Below are 18,270 nucleotides of genomic sequence, written 5' to 3'. Positions count from 1 at the left end.
ATATATATATATAATAATAACAAGTTATTATTTTTTAAGATTTTACTTATTTATTTATTTATTTATTCATGAGAGACACACAGAGAGAGGCAGAGACACAGGCAGAGGGAGAAGCAGGCTCCATGCAGGGAACCTGACATGGGACTCGATCCTGGGACCCCAGAATCATGCCCTAGGCCAAAGGCAGGGGCCAAACCACTGAGCCACCCAGGGATCCAGACATGGGTTATTATGCCCTCATTTTGTATGTTCTTTATTCTGTGCCCACCACATCATGTCTTATTGTTTTCCTATATATATCCCTGACCACACTGCAATAAGTTTGAGGGAGTGACTTTCTTTTTTTTTAAATTTAATTTATTTATTTGAAAGAGAAAGTACCAGCAGGGGAAGTGGGGTAGAGGAAGAAGCAAACTCTTCACTGAGCAGGGAGCCCGATGTGGGACTCAATCCCAGGACCCTGGGATCATGACCTGAGCCAAACACAAACACAGATGCTCAACCACTGAGCCACCAAGGTGCCCCTATCCCTCCCTTTGTAAAGCCCACAAGTCAGATGTCTGCCTGTGAGCCTGGTACTGGTAAGGCGGGACCCTGGGCAGCATTGCTCAGGGACTTCAGCTACCCCTTGTCACTGCTCCGTCAGTAGTGCCTCACTCCCACTAACCCACACTGTACAGAGTTATTAAGGTGCTAGAGGAAGCAGTTAAGAATGTGGCATTCCCCAACCCACTCTACCCATCCCCCCCGACTGAATCTCTGGCAGAGGAAAATTTGCTGAAACCATCTGTTGAAAAAGACAACTCCAAAGTTCACGTGCATGTCCTGATTCATCTAGGCAACAATGCCTTAAAGTGAAAAACTGTTTTTGTTTCTATGAAGAAACCTACAACACCTAAAATCTAAAACAGCAGTAAACAGTGAGCTAAACCTGGAGCGAGTGTTAGCCACCATCTCCGTTGTCTGATTATCCAGACTCCCACAGACATGGCCAAGGCAAAGGTTCATTCAACAGCCATCTTTGGAGTTATGCCTAACCTACATGTTAGGTTAGTGCTAGCAATGCTGGGGATTCAAACTGGCTGAGAGACCTTTTTACCTGGAGCAGAAAAGGTCCAATCAGGGAGAAGGCATGAGAACTACACGAGAAGGCAGGAAGAACTATAACCCATAGAGGTGTATTTGAGCTGTGTGTATAAAGGTGTTTAATAAGAGGTGGAGGAGGGTAAAGTGATAAGGTCATTGGTAAAGTACAAGGGTCAGTAGTAGACAAAACCCAGGTTAGTTTACGAAACATAAACTACGCCCCAGGAAGCAACATAAAGCTTGCACTCATACCTGTAAAGTCCTGATTATTTATACACCAGTAGGTATACAGGTCTGTTACTCTCCTGGACCAGAGGCTTCTCACACAGGATGGACTTTACACTTACTGTATGCAGCACTCTGCACCAGACCACATGATGGCTCCTGGTTGACAGTAGTTTGAAGAACTTCTTTTTTTTTTTTTTTTTTTTTTTTTTAAGATTTTTAAGTAACTCTGCCCCCAGTGTGGGGCTTGAACTCACAACCCCAAGATCAAGATCCACATGCTGCACCGATTGAGCCCCACCACGTGCCCAGGAATTTCTAATGGCTGCAAATTCACACAGACTGTTGAAAAACCAAACCGTAATCTATGTTTTCACTTGCATGTAAAAGAAACATACTGTATATCTGATTCCAGAAATATAACTCGTCAGACAAGCCACTGGTACCTAAAATGTCCTTCATTGTGTTTTTCCATCATTTACACAAATGAAGTTTATTATTAACATACTCTGGAGTGATGCTTCCTATCTCAAATCCCATCAACTCTCTTTCCAGCACCGAAATGGAGCTCTGCTGATGGTTGCCACAGGTAGTCTCTGCCCTGGGTGGTGACTGATAAGGGAGTTCCTGGCCTCAGCTCTGCTGGGCTCACCACAGCTCTCCCAGGCAGGCAGAGCACCAAGAATGGGTGCCACCCCACCACTAGGCATGAAAGCCAGGCCCAGGCTGGCTCTTCTGAGGCATTCTGGTATGCTTCTCTGTACCTCTCCAAAACCCAGTAATCTCTGGTGGCTAGGATTAGAATCAACTGTTGCTAACTCATTCCAAGAAGAAAAGCCTAAGGAAATTTCCAGATGCTCTTAAGAGTAAAAGGGATTGCTAACTGAAAGAGATGCTAGGACGGGAGTTATAAACCTAGCTTTATGGCTACTCTAATTACAGATTTAAATGTGAAAAGCAAAACTTCTTGAAGAAATATAAGAAAATCTCTCTCTCTTTTAAACGTAGGCTCCACATCCAACATGGAACCCAACGTGGGGCTCACTCGTGACCATTAGATGAAGACCTGAGCTGAAATCAAGAGTCACTTCACCGACTGAGCCACCCAGGTGCCTCCATATAAGAAAATATCTTAAAAATATTGAGGTAGGCAAGTATTTCTACAAAAGAGATGTAGAAAGCACCACCTATAACAGAAAAGATTATAAATTCAACTACTTTAAAGTCAAAAACAGGTCTTTATCAGGACACCATTAAAAGGGTAAAAAGGCAAGTCACAGAACAGAAAATATCTGCAACACACATAACCAACAAAGGGCTAGGATCCAGAACATAGGAAGAACTGCCAGTCAGTAAGAAAAAGACAGACATTTAAATGGTTTATTTTTTAATTTTAAAGATTTTATTGGGGATCCCTGGGTGGCGCAGCAGTTTGGCGCCTGCCTTTGGCTCAGGGCGCGATCCTGGAGACCCGGGATCGAATCCCACATCAGGCTCCCGGTGCATGGAGCCTGCTTCTCCCTCTGCCTGTGTCTCTGCCTCTCTCTCTCTCTGTGACTCTTGTAAATAAATAATAATAAAAAAAAAAAAATTTAAAGATTTTATTTATTTATTTATTTATTTATTTATTTATTTAACACATTGAGAGAGAGGCAGAGACTCAGCAGAGGGAGAAGCGGGCTCCCTGCGGGGAGACTAATGCGGGACTTAATCCCAGCATCCTGGGATCACCACCTGAGCCAAAGGTGGAAGCTCAACCACTGAGCCACCGAGGTGCCCCCAGACATTTAAATTGTGAAAAAGGTAAAGGACCTGAACAGGCACTTAAGAAGAAAGCGGAACTACAAATGGCTAATAGACCTGACAAAACGCTCAATTTTAGCTAGAAAGCAGGGGAATAGGAATTAAACCCACAAGGAGTTGCCTATAGGTTAGGCCAAGTGGAAGTATAAGTTGCTGCTACCCCTGGGGAAGTCAGTCTGACACTATCCAATGAACCTGAAGCTAGGCCCATCCTGTGGTCAGCAGGGCCTTTACCAGTACACACTTTGGGAGCACATGTGAGAACATTCTCAGCAGCATTGTTTCTAACGGCCCCCAGGGTCCATCAGCAGTGGCACAGATGAATGTGATCTAGTCATACGGCGGGATATTATCAGTAACAAAAAATGAAATGCAACTCGATGCAAAAATGGGGGTGAATCTAGAACATATGGTGAGTAAAAAAAGCTAGCCTAAAGGAGTATATGTGATCCCTTTTATATGTGATGTTCGAAAATAGGCAAGAATTACAATGTTTGCAGATGTATATTTTTGGTAAAAATATAAAGATAAGTGGTTACCATAACATTACCATAAAAATCCGGGTGCGGATGCCTTTGGAGCACCAAGGGGATGTGCAGAGGCTTTGGGATTACCGCCAGTGTTTTAGTTCTTGACCAGGGCAGTGGTTATGTCAGTTTTGCTTTATGATAACTCACAACATTTATGTCTCAGACAGTCTTCTCTATTATATTTTATAATTTAAAAAGGCGTGTTTTTTTTTTTTTAAGGACATATGGTAAAAGCAACTATCCTAGTTCTACATGAATGAGATAATTTACTAGTGACAGTATCACACAGGATTTTAAAAAATGTTGTAGCTCAAACAATCCAGAAAAAAGACAAGATGATGAGCCCTGGAAATCTGTTTTGTTGGCACAGGGAGCATTGGCATGATGGGGACACCGTGGTGATAGCAACACAAAAAGAAGTTTGAGTCATTTTCAGAAAAGTAAGAGTGAAAAACGTTTTCTAAACATTTCATGGGTGTATCTCTGATTTGAAATCTGCACATAAAACCAAGTTAATGAATATTACAAATTGACATCCATTTCATTTTTATTCTCAAAAAGTTGAGCCCAAGTCAGCCACATCTTTTCTGGGAGCTTCCCCTGGGAAAGAAGAGTGCAGCCTGTGTTGGGCCAGTCCCAGTGGCTGTTACCAGCCCCATCTGACAGTGCTCAAAGGCGCAGCTAGATAAAGTGATTTATCAGTGTCCACACGGCTGGGTTGCAGACTGAAAGGTGGAAGGGAATCCATGGCAGTGGGTCTTGTGTAACTCATAGAATCCACAGCAGGTTAGAAAACCAGGTTCAGTAAACCAGCAGGAAGAGGGGTACCTGAGAGCCCAAATCACCATGCACATCTTGCCATAGTAACAGCCCCAGTGCCATGGCCTCCGCTCAGTTCCAGACCCTGGATGCTGCTGCTGCTGCCCTCTGCCCATTCCCTCTGTCTTGCTGCAGACCCAAAGTTCCAGGCTCGAGTATGTATTAGCCAACATCCAGTTCCTTTGGTATGTCCTTGGGACTGGGGGTTTGAGGGAGCAAGGATCTCACCTCTTGGGGTCCCTGCCAAGATTCCCAGATCTCCTAGGCAACAGAGGTAGTTCTCACACAGAACAATCAGAAATTGTCATTGTGATTTTCTCTTTAGAGGCAGGCAGTGGCAAGGCTGGGACCAGTGCCCAGGACAACATGAATTTCCAGTCCCCTCTGTTGCTTTGGACCTGACGGTGAGATGGGAGGCAAATACCAGTCACTAGTGGTGGTGTCCTCACCCCCTTGTATAGTCACAGGTGTCAGATCCCAAGTGAACAGAAAGCTCACCCTAAAAAAAAAAAAAAAAAAAAAAAAACTCACCCAGCTGTGCTGGCCTGGGGGCTGTAGGCAGGAACCTGCCGAGGTCTCCCACGCAAGAACCTGTCCCAACAGCAATTCCTAAGTTACTTTCAAACCACTGAACAGCAGGCCAAGGACAGTATGGGTGCAGGTACAGAAAGAGCCCAGTTTCCTGCTCTAAAGAGCCTGTGGTCTAATCTCTTAAAACATCAGCTTGGGGCACCTGCATGGCTTGGCTGGTTGAGTATCTGCCTCTTGGTTTCCACTCAGGTCCTGACTTCGGAGTCGTGGGATCAAGCCCCAGGTTGGACTCCCAGCTCAGTGCAGAGTCTGCTTGTCCATCTCCCTCTGCTCCTCCCCCACCCTCTACACTGTGCATTCTCTCCCTCCCTCTCAAATTAAATTAAAAAAACAAACATCAGCTGTATGTTACTGCTGCCTTTAACGTAAGGTCTTATTATAGAATTCCCGAATTCCTCTTTCTGGTCTCCTACTGTATTTCCAAGTACATGTTTTAAGGATGAAGTGTTCTATGATCTTTTCCCAATTTATATTTTGTAGCTATTGTCACTCATTATCCCTAAATGGTGAAGATCACCAATTAAAGGAAGCTTAAGGAACATGAACTTCGGGGTTGTTTGACAGGCTGATTTGCTGCCTGGTAAAGTGCTTTAGGCATTGTGAGTACTCAGTAAATGCTGGAGAGTGGTTGGACGTGGGGCAGGTAGTGGAAGTGATTTGGAGAAATGGGAGACAGAACGAACTTGATTGAGGTATGGAGAGGCCTCTATAGGTAGCCAATATGCCTCCTGATCCAAAGGACATGAAATTGAGGGAAAAAATATATAAAGGAAATTTCTCCAGAAACCAAAAAGGACCAGGGAAGGGACCAGAGCAGGGTGGGATCCCTGACCAGGGCCTCTGGATGGGCAGGAATGCAGGTAAGCTGACCCTGAAACCGCACCAGGGTCCACTCTCAGCCCAGGTGGAAAAGAGAGGTTGGACACTCAGGTGCATTAGCCAGACCGCTGCCGCAAGGGCTCAGACTGTTGGCCTTACTTGACAAAGGCTGACCCTGGGGCTTGGCTGCCTAGAGGCAGCTGGGATTCAGCCTTCAGGCATTGGCCCCAGAGCCTGCGTTCCTCATCCCTACTGACTTCCTCTCTGCGTAGTTTTAGGGTTTCCCTGATGGGGCTCTGTGAGGGGGGGTGGCGAATAAAGGGGCGAGGATGTGAGTGAAGCACAAGCCGGGAATGTCAGATGCAACAGCCCAGGACCTGCAGGGAGGCAGTGTGGTTGGGGCCAGGGAGACGTGAGGCAAGTAACAGTGAGCTCAGAGAGCCTGCAGGGCCAGGCCCATGGAGCCCCAGGGGACACGTTACTATGAAGCTGCACAAGCGTGGCTGCAGGTGCAGAGGGTCAGACATCTGCATAATGCCCACTGCTTTCAGTAAGTGGCTGTGGAGACAGACCCCGAGTGGCCCCCGTGATCTCTGCCCACTCTCATCCCCTCCTGTGATGTGGGCTGGCCCGAGGCTTCCCTCTAGCTAGTAGAATACTGCAGAGATGTAGGGAGTATACAAGACATAATTAAGGTTCGAAATCCGTAGATTTTGAGTTAATTGGAAGGGAGATGATCCTGGGTGAGCTTGGCTTAGATAACAGCCCTTTCAAGGGGGACTTGGTCTCTTCTGAGGCTAGAAACTCACTCCCGCCATCCTTGCAGAGGCAAACAGCCATATTGTCAGTGGCCTCTGGAGATGGCCCCGGGGCAGGGGACCTCTGGCAGCCTTTAGGATCTGAGGGTGGCTGAAACAGCCAGTGAGAAGCTAGGGAAGTGAGTCCATCCAAGAGCCCAAAGGCCCAGCAGTGAATCTTTCCCCGCTCGGGCTTCCAGGTGGGTACACAGCCTGGCCACATGTTGGCTACGGGCTCATGAATTGTTTTAAGTTGCTCAATCTGTGGTACTTTGTCGTGTAGCCTAGAAAATGAATACAGTAGGAGATTTCTAACATACGTGTACGTGTTGATTTTCCTAGCACAAATGGGGACCGGCAGGCAGAGGGAGTGGGAGAAGCAGGCTCCCCATTGAGCAGAGAGCCTGACATGGGGCTTGATCCCAGGACTCTGGGATCATGACCTGAGCCAAAGGTAGACGCTTAACCATTTTTTTAAAAGATTTTATTTATTTATTCATAAGAGACAGAGAGAGGCAGAGACACAGGCAGAGGGAGAAGCAGGCTCCATGCAGCGAGCCCAAAGTGGGACTCGATCCCGGGTCTCCAGGATCAAGCCCTGGGCCAAAGTCAGCACTAAACCGCTAAGCCACCAGGGGTTCCTGATGCTTAACCATTTGAGCCACCCAGGTGCCCCTGGACTGGTGATTATTCACAAAAATGGGCAGGTGCCTGTTGCAGTGCTCACACACAAAAGCCAGGTAAGGAGCGGGCTTCAGGACGCCTGGGTGACTCATTGGCCGAGCATCTGACTTCAGCTCAGACATGATCCCGAGATCCCGGAATTGAGTGCCACATCAGGCTCCTGAGGAGCCTGCCTCTCTCTCTGCCTATGTCTCTGCCCCTCTTTTTGTGTGTCTCTTGAATAAATAAATAAAATCTTAAAAAAAAAAAAAAAAAAAAGGAACGGGCTTCACTACATATTCCCAGGTCGGTAATATATCACCCAAGTGTCCTGAAGAGAAGACATCACCATGAAGATTCAGTCCTTCATTTCTGGGTAATAAAATTTCTAGAGATCTTGCTAATCTTAATGCAACGCTAATAAGGCAAACATAAATTTTTAATAATACTAACAGATGAAGTCACAATTTTGTAATGACAGGACTAGGTTAATCAATTATAAAAAAAAAAAAAACCCAAAGATGGGTTTTGGAACACCCTTCAGCAAGACTTTAAAAATGCATTGTTATAGGGGCACCTGGCTGGCTTAGCCAGTAGAGCATTCGACTTTTTTAGGGAGAGAGAAAGTGCATGTGCACAGGGTAGGGGATGGGGGAGGGTAGGGAGGTGGGTGAGGAGAGGGAGAGAATCCTAAGCAGACTCCCCACTGAGCATAGAGCCTAACGCGGGGCTTGATCCCACAACCCTGAGACCGTGACCTGAGCTGAAACCAAGAGTCAGATGCTTAACCAGTTGCACCCCCTAGGTGTCCTGAGCATGTGACTCTTGATCTCAGGGTTGTAAGTCTGAGCCCCATGTTGCATGTAGAGATTACTTAAAAATAAAATATTTTTTAAAAGATGTATTGTTGGGCACCTGGGTGGCTCAGAGGTTGAGCCTTTGGTTGTGGTTGTGATCCTAGGGTTCCTGGGATCAAGTCCTGCATCAGGCTCTCCACAGAGAGCCTGCTTCTCCCAGTGCCTATGTCTCTGCCTCTCTGTGTCTCTCTTGAATAAATAAGGAAAATCTTAAAAAAAAAAAAAAAAAGAAAAAAAAAGATGCATCATTTTAGGGGAGACATAAGGTTGCAAAGAACTAAAATCTATGTGAAGGGTGTGGGTTTTACAAATCTGACTGATGCAGGAAATGACATTTCTAAAAAGCAAATTTAGTCTGATGGCCTAGCTCCAGCCCTCACCAAGAATCCATCTGTAACCAAAATGTCCTAACTTGGCTAGTTATAGATGGTACCCTTTTTTGTTTGGGGCCTTTAACCCTGGAAAAATACCAAAATAAATATAGCCATAACTCTAGCAAGGTTTTTTTTTTGTTTGTTTGTTTGGTTTTTTTTGTTTTGTTTTGTTTTGTTTTTTTAAGTAAAGGAAATTGGGATACCTGGATGGCTCAGCGGTTAAGTGTCTATCTTCGGCTTAGGGCATGATCCTGGAATCCTGGGATCAAGTCCCATATCGGGCTCCCTGCATGGAGCCTGCTTCTCCCTCTGCCTATGTCCCTGCCTCTCTCTGTGTCTCTCATGAATAAATAAACAAAATCTTAAAAAAAGAAAAAAAAACCCTCTCTTTTTTCAAAAAAGTAAAGGGAATCATGAAGATGATGTTGATAGTTATCTTTTTTTAAGATTTTATTTATTTGGGCAGCCTGGGTAGCTCAGTGGTTTAGCGCTGCCTTCAGCCCAGGGTGTGATCCCGGAGACCCAGGATCGAGTCCCATATTAGGCTCCCTGCATGGAGCCTCCTTCTCCCTCTGCCTGTGTCTCTGCCTCTCTCTCTTCCTCTCTGTGTCTCTCATGAATAAATAAATAAAATATTTTAAAAAAAGATTTTATTTTTTTATTTGGGGGAGAGCACAGGCAGGGGGAGAAGAAGAGGCAGAGGGAGAAGCAGACGCCCTCCTGAGCAGGAAGCCCGATGTGCGGACCAATACCAGGATGCTGAGATCATGACCTGAGCCAAAAGCTGACTGAGCCCCCCGCCCCCCTCCAGGCGACCCAATGATGATGATACTTAGTGAGAAATTATACATACTTTCTGTGCTGAGGTGTTTGCAATAACTAACCATGCCCTATTTATAACAGGTTAAGTTGTTGAAGAGAATTACGTTATTTGTAGCTGTGTTTTAGATGTGAAAAGAAAGATTTGTGAAATTTGATTCATAAGAGCTTAAACTGAGTATTAAAAAAGTATAGGGAGTGTGGATGTCCTCTTCATGCCTGATGCTCTGGGACAGTTAGGAACCTACATAGTCAACCAGGGAAAGATCTAGGTTCCAAAATCTGAGCATGGGGCCTGGCCTTCCATCAATCAGAGACATCTCTTCTATTATAGTAAGAAGACAGAGGGCCTGGGCATCTCCATGGAGATGCAGAGATCTCCAAGTAAAAAAAAAAAGCAAATTGCACAACAAAACATAGAGTGTCCACGAGGGGGAAAAGTCAAGCCTAGTAAATCACATGTGCATCTAACTCCTAGGAAAGGATCACCAGATCCACTAGAAACCCTTTCCTGTGTTACGTATGGGGACAGGACTGTCCTTTCTTACTTGATGTCAATGCAGATTCCTGTACAAGGTTCCGGGCAGTACCCAGTGCTTGGAGACAGTGACCACGTGCCATGCTGGATGCCCACTCTGTGTCACACACACACACACACACACACACACACACACACACACACACAGTCACCTCTCACAAAAATCTGATGAGGTTGCTACAGTTATGACCCCATTTCACAGGTGAGGAAACAGCCCTAGGTGGGCTCCAGGTTAGTGGGTCCAGGGAATGGAGGTCTGGAATTTGGACAGCCTGACATCCTGGAGCCTGTTGACTCTGTCTGGGAAGGAGGATCTGTCAGAAACAATAACAAAACCAGTCAACTCAGGTTCCCTGGGAAAACGTGCCAAGTGAGTGATGTGGGAGGAGGAGGAAGGGCTGACCTGCATAGGAGCTGCTTCTCATGGTCAGTAGCTCTCAGATGCTACACTGAAGAGCTTGGATTTTGTGCTGCAGGCAGTGGAGGACTGCTGACTCGTTTGAGCAATGAGAGCAGAGCACAGCAGCTCCGAAGGGTGATTCTTCCCAGCTTGGTATGGGAGGAGCCCAGAGAGCCTGGATATGTTCGGGAGGCTTGGCAGTGACAGAGGGACAAGAAGGTTGTGTCATCTCTAAAAGAAAGACCTCACAATTACATCTAAATAAGGTTTGGGTTTTGTTTTGTTGTGTTGTGTGTGTGTGTGTGTGTGTGTGTGTGTGTGTGTGTGTGTGTTTTAAAGGAGAGACTACACGTCCTGGCTCCTGTGCATCCTGGCTCCTGTGTGCAGGCATATGGGAGGGGGATGTATTTCACTGCAGGAGGCTTCTCTGAAACTAGAAGACTAAGGGTTGCATATGGGTAGCACCACAGACCACATGTTGTTCTGCAGTATCCAGTTTTACTCACTGTAATGATGTGAATTTCAGATAGGAGCTCAGATTGGAAAGCAGATTCCTCAGCGATACAGTATGTGGGATGCAGTGAGGATCCAGTCTGCATTTCACACCCATGACAACTTTTGGCCTGCAGCAGTCAGGTAGATGAACAGGACCCACCATGGACAGAGTGGGCCCTGCTGGGCTTCTCCCAACAGCTCTTGCTTTTCTGGATCCTGCACCAGTCTTATGCTCAGCTCCTGGCACCCCCTCTCTCCTGGCAGAGGTGTAATGTACATTTCCCTTCTTAGGTCTATGTTGGAACCCCAGAAGGAACTTGACCGAGAAAAGTCAGGGCAACAACCCATAGAAATGAATGAATGATGGTTGTGAAGGGTTCTTGCTCTGATGAGAGGGCCATCACCTCATGGATAAGGCTACAATCCTTGCTCCACCTGTCCCTACTGACAGTTTCCTGGGACGCAGGATGAAACCTGGCACCGGGCCTTTGTCTTTGGTGCCAGTCACATTTTGTCCTTACCTGGCTCACCCTACTCTTCCTACCTCTCATAAGTCATGGATTTGACCAGGGATGGCGTTAGCAGTGTTATTAAAAGGGCTTTGTCTTAACTGCCAAAGACCGAGTCTCATGGGTGGTGCCTCCAGCTTCTTCCTGGTGGCTGGACTCCATGCTCAGAACTTGAGAATCTTGGAACAGGGGAGGATTGTGAGGCTGTGTTCTATCTCCTGCCTAGTTCCTCCTGGGCCTCCCTGCCCCGCAATGGCTCCTCCCCTGGGGCCTTCTCCACTTTGCCTTCATGTCAGCCACTGCCTGTCTTCTGCTGGAGCATAAGGGGACCATTCCCAGCTCGGTCCTCAGGCTCCCTCCCCAGGCCCAGGGGCAGCTCACTGAAGTTAGCCATGACAACAGTGCAAGCAGCAGGTAGGGGCCACTGGACAGGGTGGGCAGGCTGGCCAGAGGACAGGGGGTTGGGGCCTTTCAGCAGAGGTGGCCTCTTTTGGGGACCCCCGTCCGCTCACCCCTCCAAGCCAATCAGTTTCACAAAGCTCCTTTTTATTTTGTTTATTTTTATTTTTTATTCATAGACAGAGAGAGAGAGAGGCAGAGACACAGGCAGAGGGAGAAGCAGGCTCCATGCAGGGAGCCTGACGTGGGACTTGATCCCAGGTCTCCAGGATCATGCCCTAGGCTGAAGGCGGCACTAAACCTCTGAGCCACCCAGGCTGCCCCACAAAGCTCCTTAATGAAACCATGTAAAAGCCTCCTCTTCTGCTTCACTCTGCAGCTTGCAGAACTGAGTTCTGGGAGTTGCTGGCCAAACAGAATAAGGGCTGAGAAGGAAGGCCAGAACCCTTGGAGGCCCTGCAAGGGGCTATAGAAATCCCCAGCTGGGGCAGCTCACAGGGGTCCCTTGCTGACCTAAGCAGGTGACCTGTCATCTCAGCTTGGGAATGGTCATCTGCTTTCTCCCAACCAAAAGAGGCCCAGGTGTCCCTGAATTCAGTGCTCTGGTAAATGGTAACAAGCTCACCTTGGTTTCTCTTTACTGTCACAAATTAAACAATGGTGACAGATTTCAAAGGGAAATACCTTCTGTAAATCTGAGTAACTTTCATTGACCTCGGAGAGGGTACAGAAGTTTTGGAGGTGCATCTTTTTCCCTGAATGATACTCTGTAATCACAAAAACCACTGCGTGAGATCCCAAAGGGCATTAATCATCTTCATGGACATCTTCCTTACACTCTGGGCACCCTTGGTTTTTTAAAACCAGGAATGGCTTTCTGGGATGATCCATACCTATTTCTAGCCTGAAGAGAGATGCACGTCATGGTGTATGGGCCAGAGCTCAGTCCTGGCGGCAGGAGGCTCTGGTTTGGCATCCTTACCAGCCACATGATCGTGGGCAAGTGACCTTAAGGTCAGCACTTGTTGAGCACCTACTATCCCAGGCAGGGGGGGGGGGCGGGAGTGGGGTGGGGTGGGGTGGGTGCATGAGACACTATCCTGGCCCAAAGGGGTTCAGCGGGCCTGACTTAGTGGAGAGAAGGCACTTTCCTTATGTGTAAAATCTGTCATGGCCCTGATAGGGAACCCCACACGGTACCCAACACGTGTGTGACCAGGGCTGGGTTTCTCCCCCTAAGTTCTGTTTAGAAATGGTGATTCTGTCATTGTGGGAAGTGACAGGGTAGAAATGCCCCACAGCGGGGACACTGTTAAGAGTTGTGAAAGGATGCTGGAAGCCTTAGTGTAAGAAAGCCGGGGTTACAAAGCTCAGATGGGAGCTATTCTCACTTTGTAGAAATCCGGCTGGCAACCCACTGGTATCCCAACTTCAGCCACTTCCTCTGTGTGCCGCCCTCAGCATCCAAATTTGGCTGCAGTTTTCTTGGACTCCCCCAGCCCCCGATCAAGCAGTCTGGGAAAAGCACCTGGCTCTGTTACACCAAATATGGCAGAACTAAAAGGCGTTAAATCAATTTTGCACGTGGTTGCCACACTGGCGTTTGACTTTGTGGTTTTGCCTATTAATCCAGATCCGTCCGTTACATCCACTTATACAGAGCTGCTTTCCAGGGCCGCCGAGTACAGCTACTTGGAAATATACTTGGCTAGAAACTTGCCATCCAGGATTTGCGGTTTATTCTTGTGAGAATTGCTGGAAAATGTTGACTTAGACATTTTCTGTGTTTTACTGTATGTGTTCTACTGAGTAGACCTATGGAGCAAGGACCACCTCTTAGAGAATGAAGGGCATAGGACGCATTTAAAGATAATAATATGTATTATGTGTGCTGAGATTTACAAGGTGACCCAGCATGAAACTGTCATCTGTGTTGCATAGAAACATAGGTGCTTAATTTATTAAAATATTCAGAAATATGCACCTAGTAGGATTGTAAGGTTTACCAAATGTTTATCTAAGATAAACATGAAGCAAATATTTGGTGAGCGCCTTCTCTGAGCCAGGCACTTGTGGTTTGTGACAGCCTTGGATTTTGAAATATTTGCTGCTGCTGCTTTTTTCCCCACCCCCCACAATCCCAACCATGTGAGATGCTAGTTTCCTGAATGTGCAAGACACTCACATGATGGGTAATCAGCAGTCTGCAAAAAAGGCCACGAGGGATCCCTTGGTGGCTCGGTGGTTTGGTGCCTGCCCTTGGCCCAGGGCGCGATCCTGGAGTCCCGGGATCGAGTCCCGCGTCGGGCTCCCGGCATGGAGCCTGCTTCTCCCTCTGCCTGTGTCTCTGCCTCTCTCTCTCTCTATGTCTAATAAATTAAAAATCTAATTCTTAAAAAAAAAAAAAAGGCCACGATCCTTGTTTTGGTTTCCTCTAGCTACATCTGAGGGAGCTCTTGGTGACTGTCAAGGTCTGGAGGACAGTGGTGCCTCCCAGGTGGGGGCCAGCACGTACGCCGACTCACCAGGTCCCCTACAGGGTGCTCCCAGTGAAGCCATGTACACATAGCAGTTAAAATCATATTTACTTACTTTTATGGAACTGGCAATACTTACAATTTTTTTTAACGTACACATGATATGGACGTGCAGAATTGCAGCTGAGAAATGTGCACAAGGGAAGATTGTTCCAAGTCTTTTTTTTTTTTAATTTAAAATATTTTTTTTTTTTTTTATGATAGTCACACACAGAGAGAGAGAGAGGCAGAGACATAGGCAGAGGGAGAAGCAGGCTCCATGCACTGGGAGCCCGACGTGGGATTCGATCCCGGGTCTCCAGGATCACGCCCTGGGCCAAAGGCAGGCGCTAAACCGCTGCGCCACCCAGGGATCCCTGTTCCAAGTCTTCTTTAATCAGAACTTATTTGTTAAAAGCGTCAGTGGCTGGCTTTTCTTGTGCACGGAGGCAGCAGCATACAGGGATCGCTAGTGGCATGAGTGCCGATGTGGGAACTGAAGATCCACCTTTCTTGGCTGAGACACCTTGGAAAAGTTACAGGACCTCTCTGTGTCAAGCAGTTGGGGGCTGTCCAAGTCTACTTCATGGGATGGCCCTGAGGATGGACTGAGGTGTTTAAAAGCTCGACTGAGTAAATTTGAAGATCAAATTAACTTTATTCAGTGACTCGTGAGTTGGGCAGCATCCCATTCAGCAGACAGGCACTCCGAGTGCTGCACAACATGGGAGACTTCTGTAGGCAGACGGGGACGGGGCAAGGAGCAAGCGGGCCACCTCCCCTCTGGGGGTTCTGAGGGTCCTGTCCAGTGGATCACCTCACTACTGCTGGCCAGGACATTCCAGATTGGTTTGAAACCGCTCCTGGGAAGGGTTGAAGCTGCAGTTTGGCTGGGTGTTGAGTCCTGGTTTGCTGACAGGAGGCTGAGCACCAGGCACTCCATCCGGGGCTCGTGTCATTTTTGTAACACAAGTCCGGCTACTCTTGGTCCCCATGTAAAGGAAGCAGCAGCGCCCCAGGTCAGCTCTTAACACTGGTGCAGTCAGATCCTGACTCTAGCCTGGCCAAATGCCCATTCTCCCCAGTGACTCCCTTATTTCCTCTTTTCTCCTTGAACCCCCTTACCCCTCCTTTTCCCTCCCCTCCATCTCACTGCAGACTTTGCTTCCTGTGTCATCTGGAAAACTAACAGAACACCGCACCTGCCCTGTCCACCTGCAAGGCCCCCACATACTCCATCTTCTCTATGGATGACCCCGCTGTCCCAGCAGGGGCTGGGCCGCTGGGTTGCTTCTCCCCTCTTTTTCCCACATCCTCCCTCTTCCTACATCATTCCTACTAGTTTATACACACGCTGTTTCCTTCCCCTCAGAACGCAAGCAAACAAACAGAAGCTGGTCCTTCTGGTGTCCCAGCCAGCTCCGATCTGCCTCCAGGCTCTGCTCACCTTCTGGACACACCCACTCCAAGCACCTCTGCCACCTCAGCCCTGGGGCCTGGACCCTGCTCATTTCCCAGCTGTAGGACTCGCCACTTCCTAAAGCTGCCTCCAGCCCATTAGAGTGTAGCTCCAGGAGGCAGGATGGTGCTAGTTCTGCTGCATCCTGGGCTCCATAAATACTTGAGTGGGTGATCGGCTGTCAGCCGCTAAGATCCTTTCAGATCTTTACCATAAGACTAATGCTTCATAGTTTCCTTCCTGCACAGCCTTCCCTTGGGGTTGGGTGTTTCTTCGGGATCTGTGTGCATGGAGTCAGCCAGTGCGAGCTCCCACGTGTCCCCTCCAGACCACTGCTTCTGGTTCACACCTGTGTTCTGGCAACACTGTCACCTGGGCCAGAAACCTGAGCATCGTGACTATTCCACATCCGTCCAGGAGGTGACCAAGTCTCCGTGGGCTCTCTTACCCCGTTCCTCTCCTCTCCATCTCTATCCACGGCTGTCCCTCTCTCCTTGATTCCCTGCCTCTGAACTACCCTCTACAGTGCTGCCAAAGCCATTTTTCTAATGTGCAAATCTGATGCTACTCCTCCCGTTTAAGCTCTGGCAGTTCTGCCATAAAGTCTTATAGGATGCTATCCCGCCTCCCACATCTAGGCCCACCCTCCTCTGGGCAGCCCCACTCTTGCTTGCTGGAGACTCTCCCAGGGTTTGGATCACACCATGTGACTCAGCCTCACCAGATAGGGGGCTGCTCTTTGGGACGGGAGTTCATGCTGCCTGGAACGCTGGTCCCCTGGCCCCTTGGGCCAAGTCACCACTGGCATTCTATTTTTTTTCTTTTTAAGATTTTGTTTATTTATTCATGAGACAGAGAGAGAGAGAGAAAGAGAGAGGGAGGTAGAGAGACAGGCAGAGGGAGAAGCAGGCTCCATGCTGGAAGCCTGACGTGTTAGGACTCTTACCAGGGGCCTCCAGGATCAGGCCCTGGGCTAAAGGCGGCGCTAAACCTAAACCGCTGAACCACCTGGGCTGCCCACCACTGGCATTCTAGATGGAACTTCTGCCCTGCTACTCGTAGGGCACCCAGAGTTCATGGGCACCCAGTGGGAGTCCAACCCTCCCACTGCACAAACCTTATGGAACTGCCATTGTGAGTCTGACTTCCTACCAGACTGCTTCTTGTATGTGTCCCCGGCCTGTCATCTTTGTTCTTCCACCCGCCCCCGCCCCCCATCCCAGGCCTTTTAAAGGCAGAACTTAGGATAACAGGTCACACTCTGCTTGCTCCTGAATGAAGGGGCAGGACCCATTTGGTGTCTGTGAGCAATGTCCCACCAAAGTGACGTTGGGAAATCCCAAGCCGCACCCTCTCCTTCAGGACTATGTCTTTCCAAGGGGACACTGCTCACAGGGTGGCAAACCAATAACTGGAGGAAGAGTGAGCCAGAGGTGGAGGACTTTGTGGAGCTTGATTAGCAAAGGCACATGAAGAAGGGGAAATTAACCAGGAAATTGAAGGGACATCAGCCAAATTAGCTTGAGTCCCATTGGAAAGGATCTCACCCAGCTACCTCATTAGCAGTTGCAGGTGGGAAGGATGGGGCCTGTAGGAGTGTCTGCTGGTCACCCAGCACAATCGACCCAAGCCCACTTTTCACTGGTTGATGAGGTTGGGGGTGCACCCCTGTTCTTCCTTGGTGGGATGGTCACACTGGGGCCATCCCTCTCTCAGGCTGGGACTCCTGTTGGCCCCAAAGTCCTTGGCGAATCTCGTCCAGTCTCCACTCTTGACCTGGCTCTCCCCTAACGCTACCCAGGCTCGGCCTCCCTTCTTCCCCACCAGGATGCTGGGATGATGATGACCAGTGCAGGAGACAGGCCCTGAGGAGCTAATCTTGGGACTGACAGATAGGATGGTCCCTGAAGTAGTGTTAAAAATAAGGTGAGCGAGGGATCCCTGGGTGGCTCAGTGGTTTGGTGCCTGCCTGTGGCCCAGGGCATGGTCCTGGGGTCCCAGGATCGAGTCCCACATCGGGCTCCCTGCATGGAGACTGCTTCTCCCTCTGCCTGTGTCTCTGCCTCTCTCTTTCTATGTCTATCATGAATAAATAAAATCTTAAAAAAAAAATAAGATGAGTGCTGCCCTAGATCAATCTCCAAGTCACTTGAAAGGAGCTGGGGTACACCAAGTGCTACAGAAGACCCTGGAAAGGCCTAGAGGAGCTGTGTCAGGAGCCCTAAGCCTGCAGATCCTTCTTTTCCAAGTATTATTCCAAACCCATTAAGCATTAGCTGGTGGCAATGAAAGTACATCAGGGAGGAAACCCGACCGAGTGGCCGGTCTTTGCGTCAAGCTCAGGCCACTCCCCTTGCCCGAGCCTCGGTCCCCCGGCTGTAAACGAGGGCTAATAAGTACCTCCCGGGCTGCTGCGACGCTTGGCGGGACCGACGAGCAGCGGAGGGGCGGTGCGTGTCACCTACTGGGGGCTCAATATGCAGGGTTTTGTCCCCAAGCGGGGGATTATTTGTCATCAGCGGCTACACCTCCTAGAAATTACCTAATTCAATTTGTCAAGAAGAAAACCGA

At 48.3% G+C, this 18,270-nt stretch overlaps 1 long non-coding RNA gene across 3 annotated transcripts; it reads left to right on the top strand.

Moving 5' to 3' along the window:
• Positions 1 to 2,371: 2,371 nt before the first annotated feature.
• On the top strand, positions 2,372 to 7,118 carry LOC121487243. Of its 3 annotated transcripts, none has more exons than XR_005986802.1 (5): positions 2,372 to 2,420; positions 4,015 to 4,084; positions 4,509 to 4,618; positions 4,789 to 4,867; positions 5,244 to 7,118. It is a non-coding gene; the product is annotated as an uncharacterized LOC121487243 (long non-coding RNA). The 3 variants fall into 3 exon arrangements; XR_005986803.1 differs by having other exon boundaries at positions 2,399 to 2,457; XR_005986804.1 differs by lacking the exon at positions 2,372 to 2,420 and adding an exon at positions 2,980 to 3,526.
• Positions 7,119 to 18,270: the final 11,152 nt, after the last annotated feature.

This window comes from Vulpes lagopus, chromosome 3 (assembly GCF_018345385.1).
Source record: "Vulpes lagopus strain Blue_001 chromosome 3, ASM1834538v1, whole genome shotgun sequence".
NCBI lineage: Eukaryota > Metazoa > Chordata > Mammalia > Carnivora > Canidae > Vulpes > Vulpes lagopus.
Note: the sequence above shows the minus strand (reverse complement) of the source record. Positions and strands in the feature narration are given on the sequence as shown.